Genomic DNA, 25,058 nt, shown 5'->3' on the forward strand with positions numbered 1-25,058 from the left:
TTTATATTAGGTCATCAAACCATCCTAAGCAATTTCCCCCCAAAAGAAATTATTTTGTCCACATTCTATGACCATGCTATAGTAAAACTATAAAACAATTACAAAAGTGTAAGTTAGAAAGGAGCCAAGCTCTTGGAAAATTTTTATAACTCTTCTTTAAAAAAATCATTGACTGGTAAAGAAGAAAAAAACATCTATAGAATGCTTAGAAGATTTCAATAATGAGAACACCACATACCAAAAAGTGTGCACAAAGCCAAAACAGTTAATTAGAGGCAAACTGACTCAAAAAGAACCTGAAAAACAATAGCTCAATAATCATGGAAAAAAGCAAAAGTTATTGAGAACTTGTTTCCAAGAAAACTTTTTGGTCCAAATTACTTACACAATCAAGTTCTCTTGGGGCTTGAAGCCACAGATAATTCCCAGGCTATATAAAATGTTCAAGTGGACAAAACTAACAGAAAGCTAACATAATACCCTTGACTTAAACAAACAAACTGATAAAACATAATAAAGGAAACCACAGACTAACCTCCTGTATAAACATAGTTTACCCTTGAGATGAAAAAAACCCTCAATATTAAAGAATGCACTAGCATAGTAACATAAATATATCAATGGGAAAAAGCTTTCAGTTTAGCACAATAAGTAATCTTAACAAGTCTTTTGATAAAATTAAATATCAATTTAAAAAAAATAAAATAGGAGAATTTTTCTTAGCATGGTAAAGATTGTGTATCTCAAACCAAACACAGGCATCATACCTAAAGGTGTAATGCTACAAGTATTAACATTAAAATCAGAAACAAACAAGAAAAGGATGCTCATTGTCACTACCATCATTTAGCATACTATTCTGGACCAGATAAGAAAAAGAAGCTAAAAAAGAATCATGAGAGAGCAGGAGACAAAATTACCCAGCTTGTACGTGTTATAATCATTTACTCAACAGAATCAACTTTTTAAATAATTGGAAATATCAGTGGGGTGAACAGTTAAAAAATAAATACATGAAATTAATAGAATTTTCCACATAACAGCCAAAACCTGATAGGAAACATAATGGGGGAAAAAAAACCTCATTCATAATAGTAACAACAACAACAACATTTCTAGGAATGACAAAAAAAAGTGAATGACATATTAAAAAATTTTATAAAACTCTATTGAGAAAATAGAAAATATTTCAATAAATGGAGAGTTATACAATTTTCTGGGACCGGAAGACTCAACATTGTCAAGATGTCAATTCTCCCCTATTTAATTTACAAACATAATTAATTTTTGGTTAAAATCCCAAAGAGATTTTTTGAACTGCTTAAAAAAGAAATCCTGAAGTTTATCTGAAAGAATAAGAAACAGAATTGTAAAGAAATTTTTAGAAAACAACAGGGGAGTGGTCCTAGGTATTAAATAGGCTAAAAAAATCAAGAATTAAAAGCTTGATACTGATGCCAAAAGAGGCAGAGCAATAGAACAGAACAGAAAGCCCAGAAATATACATACAAGTACTAGAATAAAATGTTTATTTGTTAAATATAGTATTTAAACCCAGTGGGGAAAAATTATTCAGTAACTTGTTGAATAGTTAATTATTAGGAAACATAAAGATCCATTATTACCTCACATCATACACAAAGTAAATGCCTAGTGAACCGAAGAGTAAAATGTGAGAATAAAACCACAAACTTGAAGAAAATGTGTAACCTTAAAATCATTTTCATCATGATTAAATATTTTTATCATGAAAATTATTCTATGATCATAAAAGCAGAAACCATAAAGAAAAAATTACTATTTAAATGAATAAAATGTAAAATTTGTGTATGTCAGAAATAATCACACCATAGCCAAAATTAAATCACAAATGACAAAATGAGATTAAAAAATGAAACCTTTATGTTAAAGGTTTAAGAGCCTTAACATATGAATAGCATTTGTAATTAACAACTAGGCAAAGGATATTATAAATAGTTCACAAGGGAAGAAATATAAATGACCAATATACATCTGGAAAATACTCAGTTTCCTAAAAATGAGTACAAATTAGACAATAATAGGATACCATTTATTACCTATAAGCTTGACAAAGATGGAAAATTGATACTTCCCAATGTTGGCAGGAGGTCTGGAAAATGGCACCAACATAGTCTGCTGGCAAGAGTATAAATTGTTACAACATTTGAGGAAGATAATTTTGTAATATGTAGCAAAACTTTAAAAAATATGTATAATATTTAATTCTTCAGTTCCTGTTCTAGACATATATCCCAAAAATATAATATGGATTTTCATATATAATGGTGTTCCTCACAGCATTGTTTATACTAGTGAAAAATTTGAAACAATCTATGTGCCAGAAGTAGTAGAATAAATCATAACACATTCATAAGAGGTAGCACTATGGAATCATTATAAAATAATGTTGAAATATATTAACGTGGAAAAATATTTGGCATAGATTAAGTGAAAAACACAAGTTACAAAACAATTTATTCCGTATGATTTCATTTTTCTAAGAAAAGATGTGAACATGTAGAAGCCTGAAACTTTAGATATCAAGTTTTTAATAGTGGTTATCTTTAGGAGTTGGGGTCACATGCAATTTTCCCCCCTTCTTTATGCTTATCAGCTTTTTTTCTACTGTTTCCATGACAAATGTGTATCAGTTGTTCATTTTCAAATAAGATCTTTTTTATATAAGAAAAAAGATATTGGGCTTCCCTGGTGGTGCAGTGATTGGAAGTCCGCCTGCCGATGCAGGGGACACGGGTTCATGCCCCGGTCCGAGAAGATCCCACATGCCACGGAGCGGCTGGGCCCGTGAGCCATGGCCGCTGAGCCTGCGCGTCCGGAGCCTGTGCTCCGCAACGGGAGGGGCCACAGCAGTGAGAGGCCCGCGTACCACAAAAAAAAAAAAAGAAAAAAGATATAGACCTATAACTCTACTTAACTACGTTAATCATCTACGCAAAGAGAAAGCCATTGACAAGAAATATGATCAAGAAAAAAGGACCAAGAGCAGGAAAGCCTCACCATTCATTAACAAAGCCAGGCACTTCCTCTCAACTAAGTCTCTATTCTCTAAACTGCTGGTCCTGGATGCAATAAATATTGCAAATCACTGAAGTGATGGAACTACCAGGTTTAAAGGATGCAGGAAGAAGAGGGAAACGTGGTCTGGCTTGAACACCTTGGATTCAGTTTCTCAGAGACGTCCTGATGGGCCTTTGTGCCTATCAGAGGCATTCCCATAAGCAGAAATTCCCAAATGGTATCCATCCCATGCACGCATGATCAGGTAGCATGAACCAAACCCTGCCAGCTGCCCCCTCCTAAAGCTGCCCAGCCAGCCATCTACTTTGTGCCAAACTCCAAACAAGCTGCTCCAAGTTGGTGACACACCACCTGCTGGTCAACTTGAGGTACTAATTCCATGCTGCATCCCCACTCCCACCTTCTTTTCAGGGGACATTGTAGGCAACATTACTCTCTTATTTTTTGAATTCAGTAAATTCTACCTGATCATTTCTTTCTCAGATACATATACTTTTGGGGTCCTTTCTCTCTTTCTCTTTTTTGTCCAACATTTGTCTAAGAATCATGGGGAATTTTCTCTACCCCTCTTGTTCTTCCCTTTTTCTACCCCTTGAACCATGTGTGAGCCAAAATAAATACCGAATCACCATCAATTATAAGAGCTGTGCTGGCTACATGCCTGTAACAAATAGAAAGAAAAAAATTGTGAAAGAATCAGAGTAGAGCTTTTAATCTCCAAAGCCCTTGAACAAAGCAAATCATTGTCAATAAATGAGAAAATACAGTGTCTTGTGTTTAATGTGCATTGCATTTAAGGATTCACCAAAGTACGTGACAAAAATTTCTGCTCTCAAGGCTTATAATGTCTCTGGGAGAAAAGTGGAACATGTAGAAAGCCATATATAAGGAATAATGATAATTATATATCATAACAATCAGTATCTATCAGTACTGGGTTGGCCAAAAAGTTCGTTCAGGTTTTTCATTGTACAGAAAAGCCCGCACAAACTTTTTGGCGAAACCGACATTATACTATATTAATATATTGTTAATAGTATATAACAAGCTAACATCTTTGCAAAATGCTCCTTTAATTCTCACAGCAATGCTCTATGGAGATGCTGTTATTATCCCCAGATGACCTTTAATGAGATTAACTAGCCTGCCCACAGCTAGTAAGCAGCAAAGGAGACATTTGGATGTGACTGCCTGTCTGACTCCAAACCCTGCACATTTACCCCACAAAATGATTTAGTAGTCATAGAAGTTTTCATAGACTTGCTTGTCCTTTTCTAGTTAAACCTGCTTATCCTCAAGCACAACAGCCAAGTCAATTGTATTGCACTTTGGGGGCTAACTACTGGCATCACCACAGTAGTTTGCTGCTATTATCCATTGCAAATGTGCGCTGTTTCAGCCAGTGATGTTGGTTAAGTGGTCGTGAGGTGGCCTGGTAGACTGCGTGGCATTTATAACATTGCTTCTGTGGATACTGCTTCTATGGGTTAAAAACATCTTGAGTTCCAAATAACTGATCCACAAGTGAACCTTTGGAACCGAAGCCTTTCATAAATTGGAGACGGGCTGTAGAAAAATAAAGAGGAGAATGAATAAGGAGGACAGTCTTCACCAGAGGATGCCTCAGCAGAAGATGCCTTCACACCCCATCCTCTACGCCCCCCTTTTATGCACCATCCCTGAAGAAACTCGCAAATTTCTGGACAAATCAGTCCAGATTAAAAATAGGCTTCCACTTTCAGTCTCTTTCTTTTTCCTGCCTATCTCTTCTCTTTTCTTCTTCCTTTTTATAAAATTTCATTTACTTTTTAAAAACACATTACATATTAGTATAGTTGCATTTATTCAATCTAGTTCATTTAAATTTATCTTTATGGCAACATTTTTCCTTCCATGTAAGTTTCTTAGACTTCTTAGCATAGCTTCTTAGACTACGCTAGATTTCTAGCTGAAGCTGTATTCAATAACCCAGGAAGGAGAATTAAGCGTTCACGGCATAAAACACCTTACTTAGCATAATTACTTACATAATAACTTTTCCCCCAATAGTTTTATTTCAAAACCCTGACTTGACAGCAAATTTCATCAGTCTTTGAAGATCTCACCCCTAGAAACCACAGACTCGTGGTAAAGTTAAACTAAATCTAAATCTTCTAAAATGCCTCTGCTGTTTCCACAATTATTTTAGTTCTTGAAAAAGGCTGCTTAGAGTAATAAATATATAAATAAAAATAAAATCCCTGAGGCCACCTCTGTGCATTTTTCTGAGAATCATTTAGTGTGTAGAAAATAATAGGAGGGGAGTTTTCAGAATTATGGTTTCCTTTCTATTTAAGGGTCAGCATCATTGCTATTTCAAAGCATAAAATACAAATCTGTTTCAGTGATAAATGAGGCAAAGAAAATATTTAAATTTATTTTTTTTCTTGAAATGTGTGATAGCTAAGTGCAAGAGGTGGGGCACAATTTGATCTTCCTAGGAATCATAGGAAAAGAGTAGTGAGAAACTCCGAACCCTCTTATTCTCATATGCAAACTATAGGCCCCCTCGGCCTCACTTCTCCCCATCCTCTCATTGCTGTTTTGCTCCTGTTAGACACTGGCCTCCTTCTGAGTCAGCTAAGCTGTCCTGGGTTCACACCACAGCCCACTGGCCTGAACTGCAGGATGATGCTCAGTGGACACTTTCTGAATGAATGAATTTATGTTTACACCATGGTTATACTTATAAATAGCCACAATATTTTGATACCAAATCCAATTGTTCAAAATTGTGCATAGTTCTAAACAATGTCAATGTTCTACTTAATCACTTGCTTTTCAATTTACCATATTATCCAAACCCAGTCAGCTGACTACAAGTCCTGTTTTCCAGTCTTTTTTTTTTTTTTAACATCTTTTTTTTTTTTTTTTTGCGGTACGCGGGCCTCTCACTGTTGTGGCCTCTCCCGTTGCGGAGCACAGGCTCCGGACGCGCAGGCTCAGCGGCCATGGCTCACGGACCCAGCCGCTCCGTGGCATGTGGGATCCCCCCGGATCGGGGCACGAACCCGTGTCGCCTGCATCGGCAGGCGGACTCTCACCACTGCGCCACCAGGGAAGCCCCATGGCTCTTTTTGAATTATGGTTTTCTCAGGGTATATGCCCAGTAGTGGGATTGCTGGGTCGTATGGTAGTTCTATTTGTAGTTTTTTAAGGAACCTCCATACTGTTCTCCATAGTGGCTGTATCAATTTACATTCCCACCACCAGTGCAAGAGGGTTCCCTTTCCTCCACACTGTTTTCTAGTCTTTAGTGCCAAACTACTTGCTCAAGTTTTAATCCAACCATCACCACCTGTAGGTAATAAACCTGTGAGGCCTGAGCTTCTAACCTCATTTCCATATCTTTTCCTAAGGTATCACTGTCTTTATCATACACTTGGTTAAATATCGCCATGGTTTACTTGCACTTTATTTGCTGAAATTTTTGGCTGCATCTCAGGCTTACTTATACTCTTTGTGTGTAGAAAGCCTTTGGATAAGATATTCTTTTTTATGACTTCCTGGCAAAACACAAAGGCAACCACAATCAGAGTGGGAACCTGCCAAGGAATGAGGAGCTAATATTTTGCTACAGGGTTTTCTTATTTGCAGATCACAGGGAATAAACTAAGAAAGCCCTTTTAGAAGCACATAAAAAAGTGGTAGGGACATTTCTAGTTTTCCTTCATGTTTTAATTAAACAAGGAGTGTTTGTTCTCAGGGTTTTTCTTGGTGATTGCCATTCTTATCAGTGAAAGGCAGTAGATCCATTTATGTTGTGGTAAAACTCTCAAATTGAAAGGCAAGCGCAGGGGAGGGGTCAGAGCTGAGAGGTGGGTTCTGTTTCCTTAATACAACCATAGGAAGTAAGAAGGTCAGCCAAAGCTTCTTGGTTGGTGGAAATAAACACATGGTAGTGAGAGATCAATGCAGGAGAGAATGGGCTAAAACAGCTGAAAAGTAACCTAAATGGTGAGGCTTCAATAGGTATTTGAATGCCTATAAATTCTTTTTAAATATATATTTTAGTGGTCAGAAAAACTACATTATCACTTGGAAGAATGGTCTTGTTTCCCTTTACAAAATAAGAAAAACAGTATTCTTGTGTGTTTTTTAATTTATAAGATATTTAAACTTAAAAAGCAATAATGCTCATTGTAGCAAGTCAAACAATACAGAGATACACATAAAGAAAATATATTATTATGGAACCCCTCTTTCTCACTGAGATAGCACACACCTATGAGAAATGTATCTCATACATACATACATACACATGTAGGGTTCTATTTTTCCATTAAAAAATTAATCTGTAATTTGATTTTCGCCCATAACAGTATATCATGGTTATACATATTGGCTCCAAGATCAATAATACAGATTTAATTTATTCTTTTTAATAGTTTCATACTCCTTCACAGTGTAGTTATATTATAGTTAATTCACCTTATCGCTGAACACTAAAGATGCTCCCAGTGTTTTGCCTCTGTAAGCAGTGTTACACTAAACATTCTAGCACATATATCGTAGTTTCTGGTGCTTTTATTTCCAGAGTATAGATCTCCAAAACTGGGATTATTGGGATTGCAAAGTTATTCATTTTACTATGCATTCTCAGTTATTTTCCCAAGACTAAACTAAAAGCAATGCAAGAGTCATGGCCTTTAAAAGACTGATAAATGTCAACTTAGAGCATCAAGATTATTCATTATTCATTTTCAGAATCCTATCCTACCAGGCATATTAACTAAATCACTTGTATTGAAGATATTTGCCTGCTTTTCATGTAGAATAATATATTTTTTTAAAAAAACAAAGCATCTTAAGCCAAATTGACTAAAATTGGCCAAAGTTAAAAGCTGGAGTCTATTGCTCTCTGGCTAATCCTTATTATCTGCATACACCAAAAATTCCATGAACTCTAAAGGCCATTCCAATTGTAAAATCAACTGCTGATTGATTTTTAAAAATGTATGAGCAAATGTGAACTGACAGAAGGAACAAAAATGTTAAGGTTGGACTAGAAATTTTGGACTATACTTTCAAAGCATGCAATGGTACTAGTGTGAAAAGGGGTCTCACGCACCCTCACTTGTTTCTATCTTATTTTCTGGACTGTGGCTGTAGTAACTGAAGAGACACCTCTTCCACGTGCCATCTCAGTGAGGCAGGAATGGGGCCCACAATCCAAACATAAGGATAGGAGCACCCAAGGTCTGCAACTACACTCCTCCTGGCGTGGGGTGTTTATCACAAACCACCTCTTCTGATTTATATGCTTTCACCATGTCGTTTGCTTTGGGACTTTGGAGTGAGAGTTTGGACTATATTAGTCTGTAATTTAACAGCATATATATTCCACATTACCATTAACTAATATGGCTATACCAGCCAACACACTCTAAGACACAAGCGACTGAGCATAGGGTTCCCTGCCTTAAGGAAAAAAAAAAAAGTTATATTCAACATAAATTAAGGGAAAATTGTTCACATTACCAAAGCATTCTTTGTTTTAGAAAGCCACTCATTGCAGGATTACAAGAAATATGTGTACCCCTGGTGCGTTAAAAATGGCATTCGACCAACAAAAATTCAACTCATATTATTCAAGAACACATTTATTAAGTAAAATAAACATGAGTCCGGTTTTGGACCCAACTTACTGGCCTAGACGGTCTGTGTCCTTTCCTTCAGAACAAAAAATTAGGCAAGCAATTGCTAGCATCCTGTGGTAGATAGGCTATTTCACAACCCCTCCAGGGATGCTTAAAAGTAACCTGCTAAAAATAGCCCCTCAACTCTTATATTAGTGTCCTCAACTTCAGGGCCAAGTGAAACTATAAATTGCTTGAAATATGTCCCCTGCATTCTAATTCCATAGGACTACTATTAGCTGAAAATCCCCAGTAATCTTCCTGACAATTCCAACATTAATAAACTTTTCCTTTTTTAACCATTTTCCAAACTAGTAGGAGAGGCTGAGCAGTGAGTGGTGAGGATGTTGGCACACTGGAGAACTGGGAAATCAGGATTCTCATACCCTCATCAGCCTCTCACTAGCTAAGTCACTTAATCCTTTAAGTACAGACGATCCCTGATTTACCATGGTTCGACTTACGAATTTTTGACCTTATGGTGCTGTGAAAGCTATATGCATTCAGTAGAAACCGTACTTTGAATTCTGAATTCTGATCTGTTCCCAGGCTAGCAGTGTGCACTCCGATACTCTGTAGTGATGCTGAGCAAGCTGCACCTCCCGGTCAGCCCCACAATCACAAGGGAAAACAACCAATACACTTAACGACCATTCTGAACCCCTACAATCATTCTGTTTTCGCTTTCAGTACAGTATTCAATCAATTACATGGGATACTCAACATTTGGTTATAAAATAGGCTTTGTGTTAGATAATCTTGGCTGACTATAGGCTAATGTAAGTGTTCTGAGTATATTTAAGGTAGGCTAGGCTAAGCGATGATATTCAGTAGGTTCGGTGTATTAAGTCCATTTTCCACTTAATGATATTCTCAACTTATGATGGACATATTGGGACATAACCCCCTTGTAAGTAGAGGAAGATCTGTGTAAGATTCCTCAACTGCAAAAGGGAAATGATAATATCTGACTCAAAGGGTGGCTATATGGTTTGGAAATAATGCATTGCGTTGCATTTCAGACTTTTAGCCTATTAAAAATATTCAATAAATGCACAAGGATATACATAAGACAAGTTCAATACAACACTTGTAATAACAACAATAAAAAGGAAACAACCTAAAATTAAGGGAGATTGATCAAAATAATCACAATGTATTATCAATGCTGAATAAATCACGCAGTCATGAGAAGGATGGATGGGAAGATGGCTTTGATGTAATAAGTGAAAAAAGCAAGCTGCAAAAAACAGTAAGCATAAACGATTATTGTTTTAAGCCAAAAAACAACCCCCCAATGTATCTAGCCCCATTTTTGTTACAATCGTTTACGTTGTCAAATGCATAGAAAATATCTGCAGTGACAACAAGCAATAAACATGTATCTACTCTGAAGGAAAAAAAAAAGAGGATTGCAAGTCTTTCCTCTTTTATACTATTCATTTTGATATTGAGTACATTCACTTATAATAAACTGGCAGTGCATTTATAATTAAAAATGAAAGACAATAAATAAAGAAATGAGAAATAATTAATGTAAAGCACTTAGCAGAATGCCTAGCGGGCTTGGATGAATGGTGATTATCATAGTTACTTCTGTCCAGAAGCAACAGAACTCCTTAAGTAAAACAAGTTTACATGTAATCAGGTATGTTCGTGTGTGAACTCAATCAGTATTTTTTTTAAGGGGTTGATTACTATATTTATTGTGGTGATACATATGGATGTATACATATGTCAAGACATCAAATTGTATATTTTTATTATATGCCATTTATTATATGTCAATTATACCTCAACAAAATTGTTTATAAAAAGTGGAGCTAAAATTTGCAACTGTAAGAACATAAAAGATGGGAGCCTGAGATCGGAATCAAAGGTTTCTAAGATCTTTATGTTATTCAGAAGAAGATTTCTTTATGTTATTCAGAAGATGTTAATATGAAGATATTAACATTAGGCTTTGCTAAATCAAATATGTATTTAAAATTTTTAAGTATAACTAATAAAAGAAAAGAAATAGATTACGTAACTCCCAAAACACTGGAGGGGAGAAATTGGAATACAGAAAACTTGAAAAATCCAAAAGAAAGCAGGAGAGGAGAGAAAAAGAATGGAAAATAGAAAATAAAAAATACCTCAATAACCACAGTGTTGATTGTCTGAATTCACCATTAAAATGTAAAGACTATCATTAAATAACAAACAAAAAAGATGGATCCATTTTTAATCCATTCAGTTCCACAGGTGTAGGATATGTGTGTGTATGAGTGTAAGAGTATGTGTATATGAGTGTATGTGTGTGTGTTTACACACACAGATAAGAGGATCAGATAATGCTCCCTGACTCAACTTCTTTTAACTATTTTTCTGAAGCCTTAAAACTAATTGAAGGATACCCAAAGCAATCTACAGATTCAATGCAATCCTTACCAAATTACCAATGGCATTTTTTACAGAACTAGAACAGAAAATCTCAAAATTTGTATGGAGACACAAAAGACCCCGAATAGCCAAAGCAATCTTGCGGGAAAAAAATGAAGGGGGAGGAATCAGACTCCCTGATTTCAGACTATACTACAAAGTGACAGCAATCAAGACAATATGGTACTGGCACAAAAACAGAACTATAGATAAATGGAACAGGATAGAAAGCCCAGAGATAAACCCATGCACATATGGTCACCTTATCTTTGGTAAAGGAGGCAAGAATATACAATGGAGAAAAGACAGCATCTTCAATAAGAGGTGCTGGGAAAACTGGACAGCTCCATGTAAAAGAATGAAATTAGAACACTCCCTAACACCATACACAAAAATAAACTGTGTGTGTTTCCAAAAATCATGTATGTTCACCATAAAAAAAAAATGAAAAGTATAGAAAAGCACAAAGAAAAATAAGATCAGCTCTAATCATACCATTCTTAAAATTCTTATTTCAGTGTATATTTGTGGCCACCTGCCAATGGTCCCCAGTGATCCTCACATGCCCTGTGTTGTCCTTGCTGACTAAAGGCTGACCCAGGGCTGGCCCTGCATGACTACTGGAATACAAGAGCAGCAGTGGTGTGTAAGTCTCAAGGCAAGGTCATAAAAAGCATTCCAGCTTTCATCTTAGTCAAGGATCTCTCACTCGGAAGGAAGTCAGATGTCATGTCATGACGATATTCAAGCAGCCTACAGAGAAATCCAAGAGGAGAGGAACTGGGGGTCCCAGCCAACAGCCAACACTGACCTGCCAGCCATGGGCATGATGTGCTTCAAAAGTAGGTCTTCAAGTCCCTACTTCAGATCAAGTCTTCAGATGACTGAAACCCCACCTGACACCTGATTGCAACCCACTCTTTAAAGGCACTTAGTTTGGGAATGACTTGTTACACAGAAATAGGTAACTAATAAATATCTTTCCTATCTTTTATAAAATTTTAAATGGGCATATAGATTTTCAGTCTACCTTTTTAATTTATCATAAATATTTCCAATGTCAATAAATATTCTCAAAGATTCCAATGTCATCAAATACTCCTCTGAAACATGATTTGTCCCATGGCTGCACAATGTCCCATCTTACTTACATAGTATATTATATTATGTCTTTTTTTTTGAGACTGAAAGAGCATAAAGCTTTATTTAATGGCCAGAGAATGGAGAAGCAGGAATCTAGTTCACAAATCAACTTCTCTTTTAATATATTATGTCTTAAGAGCAGATATTTGGAAAACAATGTCTCAGTCCTAAAGAATGAAACCCCAGTGATGGTAAGTTGGTGGCAGAAAAAAATACATATATGAGTAGAAATTCTGTATACCTTATTAATATTTTTATTCATTCTTTCACCAAACATAAAATTAGTATATTGGTGTGTAATACTTTATAGCAGGTACTCCACAAAAGATAAAAATGATTGACAGAATTTAGGATCTCAAATCATACCTGGGCAGCACTTGACATGTGTCTCAACACCTACCTTAGCACCAAGTGCAGAGTAATCATGTTATACCTTGTATATATAACTGAGGAAACATATCTGCTCCTCTGTCACATTTAAATTTGTGTCTTAACGAATCTCATTACAAATTATAATGTCGTGATGACTCACAACAAATGATAAAAGTATTACTTACACACTTATTATACATAGCATCTGGTTCCCAGAGGGAATTTTTAAAAAAATAGCTTTATTGGGACATAATTCACATACCATACAATTCATTGGTTTGGGTATATTACATTATTATTATTTTTAAATTGTGGTAAGATATATATAACAAAAAATTACTACTTTGACCGTTTTTAAGTTTACAATTCATAAGGATGTTACATTCACAACGTTGTGCAACCATTACCATTATTTCCAAAAGTTTTTTACCACCAGATTAGAAATTCTATAACCATTAATGAAGAATTCTCCACTCATCCCTGCCCCCAGCCTTCAATAACATCTAACTTGCTTTCTATCTCTATGATTTGCCTATTCAAGTTATTTAACATAAGTGGAATTACACAATTTTTCTCCTTTTGTGTCTGGATTATTTCACTTACAAGACACATCCATGTTGTAGAATATATCAGAACTTCATTCCTTTCTATGGCTAAAGAATATTCCATCATATGTATATACCATTATTTGTTTATCCATTCATCTGTTGATGGATACTTGGGTTGTTTCCACTCTTTGGCTATTGTGAATAATGCTTCTATGAACACTGACCTACTCCAGAGGGAGTTTTTCAAAGCACAAAACATGGCTCAAACCTCAAGGAATTCATAATTAGGTCGATGAGAGAAGGAACTCCTGGAAAATTAACTATATAGGCAAATAATGGCTGAATAAATGAAAGAAATACCACCGAACATCATGTGATTAAATATATTACACAATTAGACAGTGTGTTATAGTATTTCAGAAGAGGTGATGTCACAGAAGACTAGCGATGGTTTTATCAAAGAGAGCACATCTGTGCTGCATCTGGAAGCATATGCAGGCTTTGAATTGAGAGAAAGGAGTGGGGTGGCATAACTCTAGCTGGCCAGATCAGTACAGGAAAGTCTGGAGGAAGAGAAAATACATGGCACTTTCAGGGAAAGTTAGGAGACACATTGGTTAGGGCCTGAGAAAAAGAGGTCAGAAAAAATAAGACGCCCTATTACACCTGAATGCCAGGTGTGTAAGAGACAGCTTTGGCGGTCCCAGCTCAAGCCCCTCTTTGCTGAAAACTGCCCCCATCTGCAGGATTAGTATAGTGACCCCCCACTCCCAAGGCCATAAATGACTAGACAAGGTATTGACACCTGAGGCAAGTATAGGTCAGCTGGATAATTAGATTCTTTCTCAAGAGAATTTGGAATTTAGAGCTATCAGTGCTTGAACAAAAAGGACAAACAGGAGCTAATGGACATCCTCTTTCTCCCTGTCATGGTGAAGCAGGGAAGGATGGAGAGAGAGAGAGAGAGAGAGAGAGAGAGAGAGAGAGAGAGAGAGAGAAGCAGAACCTCCCAGGAGGAGTGGAGGTAAGGAACCATCAAGTTCTCCAGTCAGGTCTCAGACCCTTTATCAGCTGGTTTCTGGAGGGAGGCCCCTGCCAGTCTCAGCTTCATTTCTTGTGCTTCTGTGAGATACACTTTTTTTCTTATAACCACTATAGCTACTTTGAATATATTTCCATTCATTGCAACTTGGCTAAGATCCCAAGCAGTTTGCCTGCGGAGCGTTTAGCTAAGCTACTCCATGTTTTTTGCTGCCTCGGCATCCATTTTGTTCGGCTAAGTGGCCCTCTGGGTGCCTTAATCTGACACTTGCCCCTCATACAAGGGCATGCCCTAGAAAACAGCCAGAAGAGTCACAGGTAAGTTAACTTCCTGCTATGACTTCCCCAAGAACCCTTGTGATCAAAGTCTCCCCTACCTCCAAGAGCCCTGTGTCCCTTTGTTAGGAGCCCCGTGGAGCTTACCAAAACCCTGCTCCTTTTGGTTTGAATTGAGCCTTAGCTCAGGAACCCCAAAGCATTCCACCCACGGATTCTACCCTAATATAAGCGTGTGCCCCATGTCCTGTCCCTGCCTTGACCTCCCCCTCCAGGGCTGCTGAGTGCTTCCCCCAGGATAAACCTCTCCATTTCAGTTTCTCTTGTGGTCTTTTGTTTTGCTCACCATCCTACACCTGGGGCTCTCCTTAACAAATGTTAATTCAGCGAAGTCACAACAACCCCCAAGACAGGTTACAGTTGGTCAGTTCTTCTGTATCCGTGGGTTCAAAAAAATTTTTTTTCGGAAGATCCCAAAAAGCAAAACTTGAATTTGCCATGCACTAGCAACTATTTCCATAGCACTTCCATTGAATTAGGTATTACACATAATCTGAGATGGTGATTTAAAGTATAGTATGTGTAGTTTAAATGCAAGCACTATGCCATCGTATGTAAGGGACTTGAGCATCTGAGGATTTTCATACCAGCAAGGGTCTTGGAACCAATCCCTGTGGATAGAGAATACTAAGGGACGAATCTGCTCTCAGGCGTGTGGAGAGTTGAATGTGTGGGGAGGGGGGGACCCTGAGGGAAGGAAATCAGGTGGAGTGAGTCCTTGAATAAGGGGAAAAGGAGCAAACATAGAAGCAATAGTGATGGTAAAGGAGGAATGGGATAATCTCAACTCACCTGTATGTCCCTGAATTCTCTTGCTGATTTGTGAAATCAATCAGTGGCCCCACTCAACTCAGACTTCTTGACCTTGCCTAAAGACCAGTTAGTGTCTAACCTTGCCACCTGCTCCTCGTTTACTAGTGATAAGGAAAAGCAGCAGTAGTATCTGCAGGATCCAACAGCTAATGGCGCTCACGAAGATAAGAAAGACTGACTCGGAAAGCACACTCCACACGCAAAGGTCAGTTGCACACGCCGCCTCCCTCCCCTCCTTCTTCCCCTTCTGGAAGCTGCACAGGAAAATTTAGAGAATGACCCAAGTCCTGGTTCCCCCGTGCTCTGCCTCCCCACGCCCGCCCACGCCCCCAGAAGGACGGAGCAAGCTTGTAGAATTCTCTTTCTCAGGTGTCCCTACATTCACTTTCACTGCAACCTTTCTCTTACCTTCTTCTCTTCTACCTCTCTGCCAAATGTGACTTAGGAAAATCACGCCCTATTTAGGAACCAAAAAAAGCTCCTAATTATGGCTACACCCTGAAGAGCAGCGTTAGAGGTACTCGGTCCTAAGGACGGGGAAAAAAAGGAGAATCCAAAGTTTAGAAGTTAAAATTAGACACAAATGAAAAGGCCTTCTCCACCTAGGAGTCACGCAGATAATAAGGATGTCTCCTGAGAAAAGAATTCCATCTATTTCCTCATTCTTCTCCAGTGAAGTTGCTTTCCTACTGACATTAGCAAACAAGATAAATACATTTTATCTTTTATGCTTGTCCCGGCATCTGATAGAGCACCTGGCACTTCCTAGATTCTCTATCAGTGCTTTTGCTTTGGGTAGATGGAGATTGTAAGTTGATTCAATATATTATGTTTCTGTTTAGTTTAATTATTCATGTATTATTAACGTATAAATGTAATGTAGTTATTAACATAGTATTAGTGCATGGTATAATGTATTAATGTAGAAACGATACATTAATAGTTATATTTCATTGTAAATGCATTGGAATAATTTAATAATACACATTTATAATAAATTATAATGATTTAAGCATAATAATTTAATGTAATACATTGTGAATACGTTGTAAATACACTGTAATGATTTCATTGTAAGTATATGAGATATGATATTTTAGGTGCACACACCAGTCACTCTACAACTTTGCTTCTGTGGGAAAAATGAAAAGTTTATTCAGAGGGCCAAGAACATTCTTAAAAACAAGCTTTTGGAACACTTCCAATCTGTATATCATGCAATGGATGGTCATTATTTATATTTTAAATGTCTTTAACTTTTATTTTGATTTTAGAATTTTCTGATTGCTTTAAATCTAGCTCCGTAACCAAACCTTCATGGAATAAGAAATGAACCCAAAATATGATCATTTCAGTTGGCTGTGACTCCTTGCCAGGACTTCAGAAGCCCTTGTTTCCAGGTCTCTTGCCATTGGCGGGGCCTTAGGAACCTACAGTGTCTTTTAGTTTTATCCACTTCCATTGGTTCTATTTTTGTATCTCCATACTTAGCACACAGAACTATCTTTGTCACTCCAGCTGACTGGCATGAGAGTCCCCAGGGCATAGTAGTTATACAAGATTATTGAAGCATACTTCCTACCCTTCAAATAAGACAATGCAGACTGCAGAAAAGACATCAGAAATGGTCACAATGGTAGAAGAAGTGTGTGTGTGTGTGTGTGTGTGTGTGAGTGAATTGCTAAAGATTTCTTTCTTTGTACTAAGTTTTATGCATTATTAAGAGCACAACATCTATAATGCTTTCTAGAAGTTCATTTTAGGCTGTGTAATATCTGTTACCATGTCTAAATTCACTTGGAAACATCATGATAAAATAAAGTTTCTTATAATCATATAACCCAGATTTCAAAAATTGAGAGTTTTTTAAAAACTCTATTACCCTTATTCTCAACTGAAAAATCCATCGTTACTCACAGCATTCCAGTTGATCCAACGAACAGTTGGACTGTTCTAAGAGGCCAAAACTTAGAAACTGTCCATCCTTTGCTTGCCTTTCAGTGATTCAGTTTTATTTGATACATGTAAGAGTGGCTTGCTGAGTACATCAGAAAGAAGACTGTGAGTCCTGAACAGACAGCAGAATCTCTCAGCCCAAACTTCACATGCCATTCATGTAACTGCATAGCACTGCAGCTCTGCTGTTGAGATTTGCACTGCCCACTCCAGTAGCCACTAGGCACCCCAAGCCACTGAGCACATGAAATGAGGCCCGTGAACCGAGATATGTAGCAGGCATAAAATACACCCTGGATTTCAAAGACTTGGTACCAAAGAGGAAGGTAAGATATCTCATTAACAATCTTTTATATTGATTGCACGTCAAAATGATAATGTTTTGGATATATTGGGTTCAACAAATGAGATTCTTAAAACTAATTTTTACCTGTCTCTTTACTTCCTTGATGTGGTCACTAGAAAATATAAAATGACATTTGTGGCTCACTTTATATTTCTACTGGACAGTGCTTGGTCTAGAGGCCTCCACAATAAATTGCATGACCAGTAACTAGTCTTTCAGATTGGAAGTCAGAGCCGCTGCAGAATTTTATTCCAAATTGGGCTAATCAGAGGAGAATATGACCAGGAGTAAAGATTAAAGCAACCCCTACATGTTTAGTTTTCCCAACCAAAGCACTTTAATAAAACCCAACAGGACAGTTAAGTCATGTCTAAGGACACAAGTCACTGGTTGAGATACTGATAAATGTCACTGCAGTGCACGTAGTACCTGCCTTACTTAGCTCTTTCCCAGTTGATAACACATCCTTCATTTTCATCTCAGTCGCTGTTAACTGTACTCATTTCATAGCACGGAAACAGGAGAGGGAATCATGAATTCACTTGTTTTGACTTTTTGTTGTTGGTTTCCCCCACCATTGCTGTTAAAATGAAAACAAGGGATCTTTTCACAGAAAATAGAAACGTGAATTTGATTTTTAAAAATTTAATGGAAAATAAAACTTTTAAGATTCTGTGTACGGGCAACAGGGGGCTAGTTATTATTATAGCAGCATTATAACTGGACACGTCATGCACGTGGAGAAGTTCACACTGACACTGAATATTAACATACATAAAAATTCATTCCCAAATCACTGATGTGGGATTACCAGATTACTGAATTAAAAACACATTGGGGGTCACTACTTCCAGCAAAGAGTTGTGTAACTGCTGGTAAAAACAATAGTGATTTCAGGAGTAGATTGAAAACAAAACAATAATATCTTTGTAATGTTCTGAAATTGTTGCACTAATAGAACTAAGACAGGCTCCATTGCATTTCCCAGTCTGATTTGCTGACCATCTTGTCTGCCCATAATTGTTTTCTGCCATTCATTTCCTCCAATTGTCAATTATTGCTAAAACAATTATGAAAAAAACAAGTGTCTGTCTTTGTTTCCTGTTGCCCATGAATACAGTGAAGTCATAGACCAGACTAGTGCATCATAATCTTTTCCATTACAATGAATTATGCTGTCACAAACAGGATACAGTGCTTTACTGGGCAAAGAAGCCAAAATGGGGCTGAATTAGCACAAACCTGACTGTCAGCCATGACAGCAAGAAATTAGAGCACTGGGACTTAGTTTTCCACTTTTTCAAAATATACTGGTTTTTGTACCTGATTATAAAAGTACATGGATAGACCTAGAGACTGTCATACAGAGTGACATAAGTCAGAAAGAGAAAAACAAATATTGTATAATATTGCTCATATGTGGAATCTAGAAAAATGGTACAGATAAACTTATTGGCAAAGCAGAAATAGAGACACAGTTGTGGAGAACAAACTTATGGATACCAAGGTGGGGGAGTGGGATGAATTGGGAGACTGGGGTTGACTTATATACACTATTATGTATAAAATAGATAACTAATGAGAACCTACTGTATAGCACAGGGAACTCTACTCGATGCTCTGTGATGACCTAAATGGAAAGGAAATCTAAAAAAAGAGGTGATATATGTATATGTATAACTGATCCACTTGGCTGTACAACAGAAACTAACACAACATTGTAAAGTAACTATACTCCAATAAAAATTTAAAAAATAAAAAGTAGTACATGCTATCCCAGAGACAAAGTAGAAAATAAAAATCACCATTACCTCACTGACCAGAGATTCTTATTGTTAACATTTTGGTGTACGAATTTTTAGTTCTTAACTCTTTTTCATATATACATTTATAACTTTTAAGAAAATGGGATCACACCATGTACATAATTTTTTGTCTTCTCTTTTTCACCTAACATTTACTACAAAGAGTTTCCAATGCCATTAAATATTTTAATGTAATTTAATGGCTATTTGTAATTCCATATTGTGGGATCTTATTTGGCAATTTCCTTATTTTGTATATTTGTCCAAAATTTGTCTGTTTCAAATAGATAAACTTTCTTTTACATAGATTTTTGCCTCAATCTATGAATATTTCCTTAGGATATATTCCTAAAATATAGACTATTTACTTTTTTATGTATATCTATATATATTTAAAGTTTATTTATTTTTGGCTGTGTTGGGCCTTCGTTGCTGCACGTGGGCTTTCTCTAGTTGGGTGAGCGGGGGCTACTCTGTTGCGATGCGCGGGCTTCTCATTGCGGTGGCTTCTTGTTGTGGAGCATGGGCTCTAGGTGCGCAGGCTTCAGTAGTTGCAGCACGCAGGCTCAGTAGTTGTGGCTCACGGGCTCTAGAGCACAGACTCAGTAGTTGTGGCACACAGGCTTAGTTGCTCCATGGCATGTGGGATCTTCCTGGACCAGGGATCGAACCTGTGTCCCCTGCATTGGCAGGCAGATTCTCAACCACTGCACCACCAGGGAAGCCCCAGACTATTTACTTTTTAGTAGAAAAAATATTGTGTATTTTGAAATAAATATTTAGAATAAAATGTCTAGGAAAATTCCTTAACAATCAAGGCACAGATGTGCATTAAAAATTTAATAACCAAGCCTGATATATGTACCTTCCTAACAGGATAAACAAGTGAAATATTTTCAATGATTACAAAGTTTAAGATAAATCTACAACGGGTCTATCCGAAATGCCCTTTGGGCCAGCCAGCTGTAAAAGTCTAAGTAATTCCACGAAGTCCTTTTCCAGAATCTTTTAGCACAACTAGCCTCCAAACCCTTTAGGAGCCCACAGATGATTCTGCAGTGATTCTGTGACCTCTTAGTTTCCTAAAGAGCTTGCTTCTAGTGGCTGCCTGCACTGTCCCTGACCTGGGCTGAGCATTGTTACCTGGTTCTGCCACTAGAGGGCAGCCAAGGACAGGGAGAGGTGTTTAACCCCTTTCTTGGTCCTGTTTTCTCTTCGGTATGGTATAATCTTTATTTCATAAGATAACCGAGGAGAAATCTAAAAATGAGGCACTGAAGGGAAAAACAATTTAGGTAATAAATATACAAATAAGTAAAATCAATAAGAAAATCTCTGTGTATAAACTATTCCCGTTTCCTCAGAGAGATTAACCAAAAGGTGCAGAATTCTGAGGGCTACCGTAGTGAGGAACAAAGACCAGGCATCTGGTTAAAAATTGGGTTACAGCATGAACAATTGTGCCCTTAGATCTTTGCAGGTGGAGAAAGTGAATCCACAGCAGATACATTCTCCAGGGGAATGAGTGGGTACATGGCTTTGAGCTCATGCACACCTGGCTTCCATTTTCTGTCTCTAGCTTGGTAATTAAGGACAAGTCCCTTAACCTCTCTGAGCCTTAGTTTTCTCATTTATACAATGTGGTTAGCAATGGAACCTGCCCATAGGTGGTTGTGAGCACGAAATAAGAGAATGTATATTAAAAAGCTTGGCATATAGAAAATTCTCCATCAATGTTGGCCGTTGTTATTATTTCCAGCCCTCACCTTTTTCCTAAGCTGTTTCCCATTTCCAGCTGTCCACTTACTATCCCATCATCACCTCAAATTTAATATGTCTGAAAATAAAATCCTTGCTTCCCTCACTAACTCCCTGACCTGCTTCTATCTCTTTGGCTATTTCTTTGAATGGACTCTAAGTAAAACATAATATCCTCTCTAACACTTCTTCTCCTCCTAAAACCATATCCAATCAGTTTACAAAACATGTGGGATATGTTCTCTAATGTGTCTCCAATCTGGATGGTTTCTTTCTCTCTGTTGTCACCAGCACCCAGACCTTGGTGACCTGCTCTTTGCCCCAGCAAGTCCTGCCTTGAATGGGCAGGTCTTATTGATGTCATTTCCCTTCTCAAAATCCTCAGTGACTCCCCAGTGTCTTCAAATTAGATTCTAAATTCCTTAGTCTGGCATTATTGTCCCACTGCAGTCTGACTTCAACCTCCTCCAGATGCTTTCTTCTTGTTCTGTATGGGCATTGCCCCTGCTCCTATCAAGCTGGTTGACACAGAGTTCGCTGGTAGGGTTGCCAGTAGGAAATAAAAAACACAGGACACTTAGTTAAATGTGAATCAGATAAACAACAAATATATTTTGTATAAGTATGTCTCATGCAATACGCCTCATACACACCAGTGAAATAGGACATACTCTTACTAGAGAAAGTATATGTCGTTTATCTGAAATTCATATTTCAGTGGGAATCTTGTATTTCATCCAGCAACCCAAGTATCAATACATTCCTATTTCTTCCCATGCACACAGCTCCGTTCTTGTCTTGGATGCCCTTATCTCTTGCCATACCCATCAGATCTCCCTCTGCCCTTCAAGGCTCAGCTCAGCCTCATCCTTCCATGAAGACTGCCTGGATCAGGCCTTCCTTATCTGTACTTATTATCTACATCATTCATTTGGTTCCATATATAGTATGCCTTGTGTTCTGTATAACTCCCACTCTCCAAGTAAATGTTGAGTTTATCAAAGGTAGAGAATGTATTATAAGTAGGAGAACTTAACAAATATGCTTTGGTGGTGTGGTGCTGTGCTGACCTGTAATATAGGATGTGAGAGGATGAGAGCACAGGAGAAAGAGAACATCCAGAGGCCACTAATCTGGATTTAAGGTGCTCATAGACCCATGAAAATCAATTTGCAATTCCCCCTCCTTCCATAGCATCAGGCCAGTTGGGTATGGCTGCCTGGCCTTGGCATGCTTCTTCCTACACCCCCCCTTCAATACATCCTACAAGTTGTGGATTACATTGGTGACTAAATTTCTTAAAACTCCACTCTATCTGAAGAGTAATCTGATTTCACTTATATTTCTATGTGAGAGTCGGGGTGGCTATACTATGCAACCTATAAACATATAGTCATTATAGGAGTTATGCAGGAAATGAAGAAATAAATGACTATTTAATTAATAGAGAAGCTAAAAAAATTGGCAATTTTTTTTTCAGAATTAGCTAACTCTAATAATGTACTGTATTCTCAGGAGCTTGAGAATACATCAGGAAAGCTATGAAACTATTAAGCCATTCCCAAGAAACCTATTTTAAATAACTGGCATTTCATGGATACATTTATAAGCATCTATGGGCAACCAGAAACCAATGACCAACAACAAGACTTTTAAAAGTGAAAAAATATATATTCTTAGAATAAAATACATAACTCATTATTTTATCTATTATTTAAACCTTCAATAGTGTTTAAAACATTTTTATTCTCATCATGTAAACATATGAATGTGTCAAGTGAGAATGTTGTTTTGAAATTATAAGAGGAAAGGTTCAACATGAACAGAAATCAGGATCACTGTAAGCAATGTCCCTATCGCTGACCCACCTGGAGTAGCAATTAATTAGGTTACCTCAGACTTTTCTTTATGGAAATAATAAAATGGATTCAGCACTGAATTCAGGACTTTGCAGCACTGGAACGTCCTGGAAACAAGGGCTAAGAGTTTGTTTTATTTGTTTCTTCAGACCCATCATATTTGTCCAGATTAATTTTATTTCACTCTGTTTTTTACAACCTAATTTTAGCTAAGAAATATCGCTCTTTCTACTCAAGAATATTATACTTTGCTATTTCCATGGAATGAATTATAATTTTCTAATCAGAAGAAAATAACCCTTAAATTCTTCCATGAAAGAGAACAGCCAATGCGATCCACATTGAGACAGAACTGAGCCTTGGCCTCCTGCACTAGTTGCAATCTGGCTGGCTCAGCTTTTCTGGCTTCCAGATTTGCTATCTTCTTAAGACAGATTCTAAACATACCAGTCTCAAACTGGGATAAGCCAAAATAACAGCAACACATTTCCTTTGGCTCTTCCTTTTCAATAAACCACCAGAACCTTATTCCTTTGTTTGACATCATGGTGACATTAATCACGTTTCTCCAGGACACGAATGTGGATATTATCAGCGGTGAATGCAAATATGGTGCATCATCTAAACAAACGTACTTGTTTGATGGCAAAGAACGTTAACAGAAGTTGGAATGTCTCTAGGAGCTTTACAAGTTTTTGTGGGCAGCATCAACTGCTCTTGGATTTAATCCATTCCCTTTTGACCTTTCCACTTCCAAACCCAGGGACATTTTTTCAGGTCACTCAAAAATATATGTTGAATGAATGTTTTGAAATAATAACTTAAATGTAAATAATTATTGTGAACAGTTTCTGTCACTGGAGCTGTTAAGTGCTGTTTTTTGTGCTTCTAGAGGGTTTTTCTTGGTCTGAAAATGAATGTTCAGGAGAAGCTCTGTGTTAAAAAAAATTTAATCTTCACATAATTTTATACAAAATTTAATTTTTAGTTAAAATAACTTTTCTAAAATAGACCACTTTTGCTTGAGGGCCTCTCTATTAAATGTATTCTAAACCAGTATTGATACCCCCAAAATGGTATATGGATCCCTCATCAGCACTTTGAAAAGGGTAGAAAAACAGACAAATATCAATAAATTATTTTTCAAAAATGATCTTCAGTGAAATTATGTATACTGTTTAATCCCCTGGTGATAATGAAACCAAAGAAAACTTAGTGGCTATAAAGCTATCTTAAGGAAACAACTACTTTAAAAACATTATTGTTAAAAAGCGAAGATGTCACAAGTGAGGCTGATTTCCACATTTTTTCAGAGATATAAGCAAAGCTTATGAGCTCTTCATGAGTGACTGCCCTCAAATTATACGCACTGTCTGGGGTTAATATCCACAGTGCATAATATGCATGTAGACACAACAATAGACAGTCTTAAAAAGGACACTTACCTTAACTCGCAGGTGTGGAATCATTTCAAGCGCATCCCTCTGTTGAATCCTCTCTTCTGCTTCACCAACCCGTTACAAGTTTCTCTTCCACGTATCTAAACACCTAGAGATTCCTGTTCTCTCTTCTAAAATGCTGCGTTCACCTCCATTGCCCAAATCCAGTTCAAAAATGGGGAGAGTAAAAAATTCGAATTTGCAAGCTGTTTACGCCTAACGACGACAGCGAAGCTGCTAAGCTTTGAGTTCACTGAATTAAAGGTTGTTTGGCTAAATGGCAGGCACACTTCCTTCTATTCTTTCTGAACTTAGTTTTCCTGCCTCCAGCGGAGCTTTTTCCTTTCCTGGGCTATAAATAGGCTGGTCGTAAGAGTCCGGAGGAAAGAAGAAGGCAGGAAATATATTTGATTTCAAAAAGCAGTCTTAGGGTTGTGTGTGTGTGTGTGTGTGTGTGTGTGTGTGTGTGTGTGTGTGTGT

The 25,058-nt window shown here is 37.2% G+C and overlaps 1 protein-coding gene across 1 annotated transcript in view; it reads right to left on the minus strand.

Moving 5' to 3' along the window:
* RASGRP3 (RAS guanyl releasing protein 3) overlaps nt 1-24,819 on the minus strand; it is a 104,101-nt gene extending 79,282 nt beyond the window's left edge. Inside the window, exon 1 of the mRNA XM_029231844.1 lies at nt 24,585-24,819. The gene's annotated coding sequence lies outside the window, so the exon portion shown is untranslated. The remainder of the gene's footprint in view (nt 1-24,584) is intronic.
* Nucleotides 24,820-25,058: the final 239 nt, after the last annotated feature.

This window comes from Monodon monoceros, unplaced genomic scaffold, assembly GCF_005190385.1.
Source record: "Monodon monoceros isolate NGI ecotype Baffin Bay Population unplaced genomic scaffold, NGI_Narwhal_1 Super_Scaffold_19, whole genome shotgun sequence".
Classification (NCBI taxonomy): Eukaryota; Metazoa; Chordata; class Mammalia; order Artiodactyla; family Monodontidae; genus Monodon; species Monodon monoceros.